We start from the raw sequence: 7,325 nt of genomic DNA, 5'->3' as shown, positions 1-7,325 counted from the left end.
CACCGGCCAGCCATTCACCGTCGCGCCAACCGCCATCACCGCCGCGTCAGCCACCACCGCAACCACCCCCCCAGCCATCTCTCAGTCCCTTAGCTTAGTTCATATGCCTACCAGGTTCCGCCGAACCCCACTCTTATTTCAATTCGTAGTCAATTGCAATTTTTTTTTTTCGTTTCTGTTTACATTTAGACTAGTTAGAAATGCATGTTGTAGTGGATTCTAGGTGGTTAGGTAGCCTAGGATGTGGTTAGTGGATTTACCTCGTGCACCGCCTATTTCAGCAGCTAGACCAGATGAAGCGCCGCAACCGGCGCCGATATGAGAGATCTGAGCGTCGCAGCAAGCAACGCTATGAGCACCTAAAGCTGATGATACGATCTGGCGGCAACATCCCCTCCGAGCCTGACACACCATCAGAGCCATCTGAGGAGGAGGCGGATGATCATGAGGCAGAGACCCATCCACGGAGAGAGGCTGAGCAGGCAGGCCCAGAGCAGGCTGCGCCACAGCAGGAGGCCCCGCATTAGATTCAGGCTGCAGACCCAGAGGTTCCTATTGAGTCAGCACCTCCTCTGCAGCAGGCAGACCCTCAGGCCACCACCACAGTGACTCCAGCCACACATCATTCCAGTGATGACACTCCTTCACACCCTGCTTGAGTGAGCATCGAGGACGATGCTTTATATTAAGTATGGGGAGGTCGCCATCTCTGGCGTATTTTTCTTGGTGAACCACTACAGACTCTTTTTATTTTATTACTTTTCTGTATTTTGATTTTTATTTTTATTCCTCAGTACTTATACATTGCTCTTTTCATGTATTTTTACTCTATTTTCTGCATTTTGCACTTTAGTTCATATTTTAGCCAGTTAGTTTAGTTGCAATTCTAACTTATTAGCTATAGAATATGTGGATTAATTAGTATAGTTTACCCTTTTAGCATATGATGAGTTTGGTTTAAATTGAAAATAAAAAGGAAGTAAACTAGAGACTTTAACATAATAAAAACAATCCACACCTTGTATATAGCATTACATGTTAGTTAGTTAACAACATTTCATCAAGGAGAAACACTAAAACTTTAAAGCCACCCTAAGGTTTACATTGAGAATAATGGGAACTCTTAATTTTTCACTTGCATGACATATATAACTGAGATATGATTTTTGAGCTAGAGAACACACAGCCTGTGAGTTTTGAGCTTAATTGTATGGTTACATTCAAACCATAATATTTTATTCCTGTGTGTTTCGCCCTTCTTTTTTTATTCTGATGTTCTTTACTTTGTTTTAATCTATATATCCAATTATAGAATATGGATACATACCAAGAAAGTGATTGAAGCCATTGTTTGATTCTAGCTCACTTATCCCAAAATTAGCCTACCTTTTACATCACCCTTGTTAGCCCCCTTGAGCTTTTAATCCCCTCTTGTTCTATAAACCACAATACTAGCCTTAAGCAGAAAAACAAAATAAAAAAATTCCAAGTTGAATCATTGGTTAGCTTAAGAATGAAATTGTGTATTGTTTAAGTGTGGGGAACCTTATGGGAACATGGATTATAGAAACAAAGGTAGAAAGTTAAAAAGAATAAAGACATTTCAAAATAAAAGTTTTGGAAGCATGCTCATGTGAAATCAAAACAATTAAATTACCATGTGCATAAAAAAAATGTATTTAAATAAAGGGGATACAAAAAATTCTCCAATTGCAAAATAAAAGGAATCAATGCACATGGGACAAAAGTTAAAGTTAATATATGAGCTTGCAATACAAAGTGAGAAAATTTGGGTAAATAGGTAAAGAAACCTTTGAATTACAAAATATGTATGTTAGGTGAGATCTTAGACTAATCAAAGATTCACTTATTAGCTCACTTAACCTTATACATATACCCTTATCTTTACCTTGACCCCATTACAACCTTAAATAAAGACCTCATGATTTTTGTATGTCTGTATTCTGTAATTGTTGATTGGTTAGATGAAGAACAAAGTTATAGAAAGTAAGGATAAAAAGAAGAATAGAGTGATCAACCCAATAAACACTGAGTGACTAGAGAGTAAACACAAAATCCAGTGAGGGTTCAATAGCTCATCAACATATATCTCTGCTTAAATTGTTAATTGTCTTGCAAGTTTGTACAACGTTTTTCTTTCCCATCTCAATCGTAAAAGTGCTTTAACATTATCTAAGGTTTGGCTATGCATATATGATTCCTTGAGAATGTGAATTAATTCAACTACATATAAGTTTTATATACAAGTGAATGACAATTAGAATTGCATGATTCATTTAGGTAGTTGCATTTAGAGTAGATTGCATTGCATGAGATTCCACCACTTTAACTTTAACCTTACTCTTTATCTTGGATTTAGCATGAGGACATGCTATTGTTTAACTGTGGGGAGGTTGATAAACCCATATTTTATGATATATTTTGTGCCCAATTTAAGTGATTCATTCAATCCTTCACCCACTTATTCATGTTAATTGCATGGTTTATTTTCCCTTCCTTATTATGTGATATATGTGAAAAACATGTTTCCTATGCTTTAAGAATAATTATTTTAATTACCCTTTATTACCATTCGATGCCGTGATTTGTGTGTTGAGTAGTTTCAGATCTTCTAAGGCAGGAATGACTTAAAGGATGGAAAGGAAACATACAAAAATGGAAGAAAAGCACAAAATGGAGTTTTTGAAGAAACTGGCAGCGACGCGAACGCGTGGGCTACGCAGCCGCATGCCTGGCGCGAAAAGATAGCAACGCGAACGCGTGACTGACGCGATCACGCGCCACGAGCAAAACGCAGATGATACAGACGCATGACCGAAGCGAACGCGTGATAAGGAAAAATCCAGATGACGCGACCGCGTGACCCACGCGGACGCGTGACAGAGGCCACGCACCAGAAATTACAAAAAACGCTCCCAGCGATTTCTGAAGCCCTTTTTGGCCCAAATCCAAGTCCAGAAGGCACAGATCAGAGGTTATGAAGTGGCGGAATGCATCCATTCAGAGGAAACTCTCCAATTATTCACTTTTCATGATTTAGATGTAGTTTTTATAGAGAGGTTCTCTCCTCTCTCTCTTAGAATTAGGATTTAGGATTTTTCTCGCTTTCATGATTGCCCCTTTCTATCAGGTTCAACATTCCTTTTAATTAATTATTTTCTCAATTTAATTTATGAATTTTTCTATGTTACAGATTATTCTTTTAATTAATGTTATTTGAGGTATTTCAGTTTATGATTGCTCTCTTTTATTTATGTTACTGTTACTTCCAATCTAAAGATATTTTTATTCGAGTAGATTTACTTTTCCCCTTTTGGTCTTGGTTAAGAAATCAGTAACTCAGGAGTTATCAAACTCAACGTGATCGATAATTGTTATCTTTGCTAATTGAATTGAACTTCAATAATTCCAGTCCTTTCTTAGGAATTGACTAGAACCTGAAGATCAGACTAATCAATCCACTTGAACTTCCCTTGCTTTAGTAAAGGCTAACTAAGTGGGATTAAGACTCAATTCTCATCACCATTGATATACCAAAATTTTATTTTACATCCATTTACTTATTTTAATTGCAATTTAAATTACTTGCTCCTTACTTTCAAAACCCCAATTTACAATCTTCATAACCAATAATAAGAACATACTTCCCTGCAGTTCCTTGAGAAGACGACCCGAGGTTTAAATACTTCGGTTATCAATTTATTTAGGGGTTTGTTACTTGTGACAACCAAAACGTTTGTAAGAAAGGACTTTTGTTGGTTTAGAAACTATACTTGCAACGAGGATCTATTTGCGAATTTCTAGATCACGCAAAAGTTCTCTCTTCAGGATGCTTTAGAGGTGGACGTACCAGAGGATTCAGAGGCGGAGGCGGCAGATCCTCGTAGTGGCAAGGAAACTAGCCCCAATGCCAAGTGTGTGGAACGATAGGACACATTGCTCTACAATGCTACCACCGCTTGACCAGAGCTTTACCAATCCACAACTTCAACCTCTAAATACGGCACCTCATCCCTCCATGGCATTCCACAATGGCAACTAGATGCAACACCACACACCACAATCTGGTCCTCACCAGCCTGTTGCTCAAAGTCCTTAGGCCTACCTTGCCTCGCCTTTTGCAATACCTGATGCCGGCTGGTACCCGGACTACGGTGCATCACATCACATTACCTTCGATCAGAGCAACCTCAACACAGGATCAGATTATGATGGATCGCAATAGGTGTATGGAGGTAATGGTCAAGGTATGAAAATTACACATATTAGAAATTCTATAATGCATGCATCTCTATCAAATAGATCTTTTAAACTATAGAACCTGCTTCATGTTCCCAACATTTCAAAAAATTTAATAAGCATAGCTAAGTTTCTCCTAGACAACTGCATTTTCTTTGAGTTTTGGCCTTATCTATGCAAAGTGAAATGTCAGATAACCAGATAGATTCTACTATAAGGACTTCTTAAGGATGGCCTCTACAGATTTAAAGGAAATTCAATAAATACAAATTCCAACACAACACACAATATCCCACAGTCCCTTTATACACCAGTCAGTGTGAACACCACAACTCAAGCATCTATAAAAACTAGAAAAATAAACATAAACACCTCTTCAACCTCAGAAAAAATAGAACCATCTCTCCATGCCACTACAATTCCTGAATCTGATGCTGACCGCATGGCTCCTGATTCTGCAGCAATCACAAATGTGAACAAAAGTGAAAATCACAACTCTATAGGAAATATATGTGCAAGCAATACTTGTAAGAATAGCAACCAAGCTATGCAGTTATGGCATCGAAAACTTGGTCACTCGAGTGATAAATAGTAAGCCTTGTTATAAAAGAATGTAATACCCCCTCATGAATCAATAAATAAAGAGAATTCTATTCCTACTTTGTGTCATGCATGCTGCATTAGTAAATTACATCAGTTACCCCACCCTGAGTCCCACACAACCTACGAACCTCTGGAACTTGTATTCTCAGAAATTTGGAGACCAGCCTCTGTTTATAGTAGACTAGGCCATCGATATTACATCTGTTTCATTGATGCAAGTACTAGGTATACCTGCACCTATCTGTTAGAAACAAAGGGCCAAGCCTTTGACATGTTTGTGAAATTTAAAGCGCTCATTGAAAACAGAACAGATTTGAAGATTAAATCCTTCCAAACGGACAATGCAAAGGAATATCTCCCAACTGCGTTCAAAGCTTATCTTACCTCTAATGGAATCCACCACAGGTTAACCTGCCTCTACTCCCATCAACCAACAGGACTGTTAAAAGAAAACATCGCCACATCACTGAACTACTCTCACTCTACTTGCCCAAGCATCCCTACCCTTATCTTTCTGGGGAGATGCTACCCTCTCTGCCATTTACCTCATTAACAGATTACCCAGCCCTATACTCTCCTACAAGTCTCCATTAGAACTCCTCACTGGGTTAAAACCTGACTACTCATTTCTCAAACCATTTGGTTGTACATGCTACCCCCTACTCAAGCACCATAAGCCTCACAAATTTTATCACAAGTCTTACCAATGTATCTTCATTGGGTACACAGACAACTAGAAAGGGTATTGATTTCTATCCCCATTAGGAAAGGAGTTCGTCTCTAGAGATGTAATCTTTAATGAATTTGAATTTCCATTCCCCCATCGCTTCCCAGCCTTATCTGAATCTCCTCCGGCACCACCGATTCCCGCCCACTCGCGTCCCCTCCTACTCTCACTTCTTGTTCTGCCTACCCAACATCTCCCTCAACCCTCTAGCTCCTCCCCTAACCGTCCCTACCCTGTTCATATACCTACTGTTTCTGCACCTTCCCTCCCTCATCCCTCTAACCCCTCTCCTGACCATCCCTACCCAGTCCCTAAACCCACCATTCCTACACTCATATACCAGCCCCCAATCCTATGCATTCATCATATAGAATTTCCAATACTAATAGTAATTTCATATCTGTGTCTCAACTTCCTGCATCTGTTTGTTATATTGATTCTTCTAATGTTGTGGTTGAAGGTTCTTCGAGTTCTAACGCCCCTGCAAGTGTTGCTTTGAGAGATTTGCATGTACCGTACCCGCTGCCTGTAGGAGTCCCCCCAGCGAACAACCACCCAATGCAGACTCGGAGCAAATTGGGAATTTTCAAGCCACACACGTATGCAGTGGTGGTCCGTGAGGGTACCCAGGTTCTGTGCGACTGTGCTCCTGGGATGCTGGGTGATGTTGATTTGGCCCCTCCTGCTCATGTGGTGGCGGTGGCTGTTAGTTCTGGGTGGCGCGGTTCTACTTCTGCGATGACAACGTTGGTTGCAGCTGCTGAGCCAGTCGGCGACAGAGGCTGTTCTGGTCCTCAAGCCCTTGTGGCGGTGGCAGCTGGTGTTTCTGGCAATCCCACGCGAACCCTAGTCTCTGCAGCGGTGATGGTTGATGCCTCTCACCCGATGCTTCAAATCCCTAGCTCGGTTGATGAGTTGCTACGCAGTTCCATTAGTGCGAGGCAATGGAGGAAGAATTTGATGCCCTAATGCGTAACAACACATGGCGTCGCACCGACAGGCCTACATACACAGCCCCTGTCATCGGCTTCAAGTGGGTGTTTCGCATTAAAAAGCATCTTGACGGCACTGTACAGAAGTACAAGGTGAGGCTTGTCGCGAAGGGGTTTCATCAAAAGGAGGGCATCAATTTTGACCAAGTCTTTAGTCCCGTGGCTAAACCGGCCACTGTTTGGATAGTATTGAGCATTGCACTTGCCAAAGGCTGCGGGTTCCCCAGTATGACTTCAATAATGCTTTTCTTAACGGTGACCTAGAGGAAGAGACCTTTATGACTCAGCCTGAAGGATCGATCTCATCTGCTTACCCTCAACATGTCTGTCAACTCCAGCGATCCCTCTATGGCCTAAAGCAGGCTCTAAGAGCCTGGTTCACAAAACTAAAGCACACCCTTCACTTATTTGGCTTTCAGAACACCAAATCAGACACTACGCTCTTCACTAAGTTCACCGCCATCTCAGCTACATTCATTTTTGTGTATGTTGATGATATCTTAGTCACTAGCTCCTCTGACTCTGAAATTCAGGACCTGGTCAGGCAGTTACACTCTACTTTCTCTCTTAAAGACCTTGGTGAGATGAGCTACTTTCTAGGCATTGAAGTGGTGAGACACCATGATGCAGAAATTCACCTCTCAGACCAAATATGTCACAGACCTTCTCCATAAAGTTGAAATGTCCAATGCAAAACATATGCCTACTCCCATGACCTCTGGTCTGAAGCTGTCAGCCCATGG

This window comes from Arachis ipaensis, chromosome B7 (genome assembly GCF_059453495.1).
Source record: "Arachis ipaensis isolate K30076 ecotype BB chromosome B7, ASM5945349v1, whole genome shotgun sequence".
Lineage (NCBI taxonomy): Eukaryota > Viridiplantae > Streptophyta > Magnoliopsida > Fabales > Fabaceae > Arachis > Arachis ipaensis.
This window is presented reverse-complemented; position numbering follows the sequence as displayed.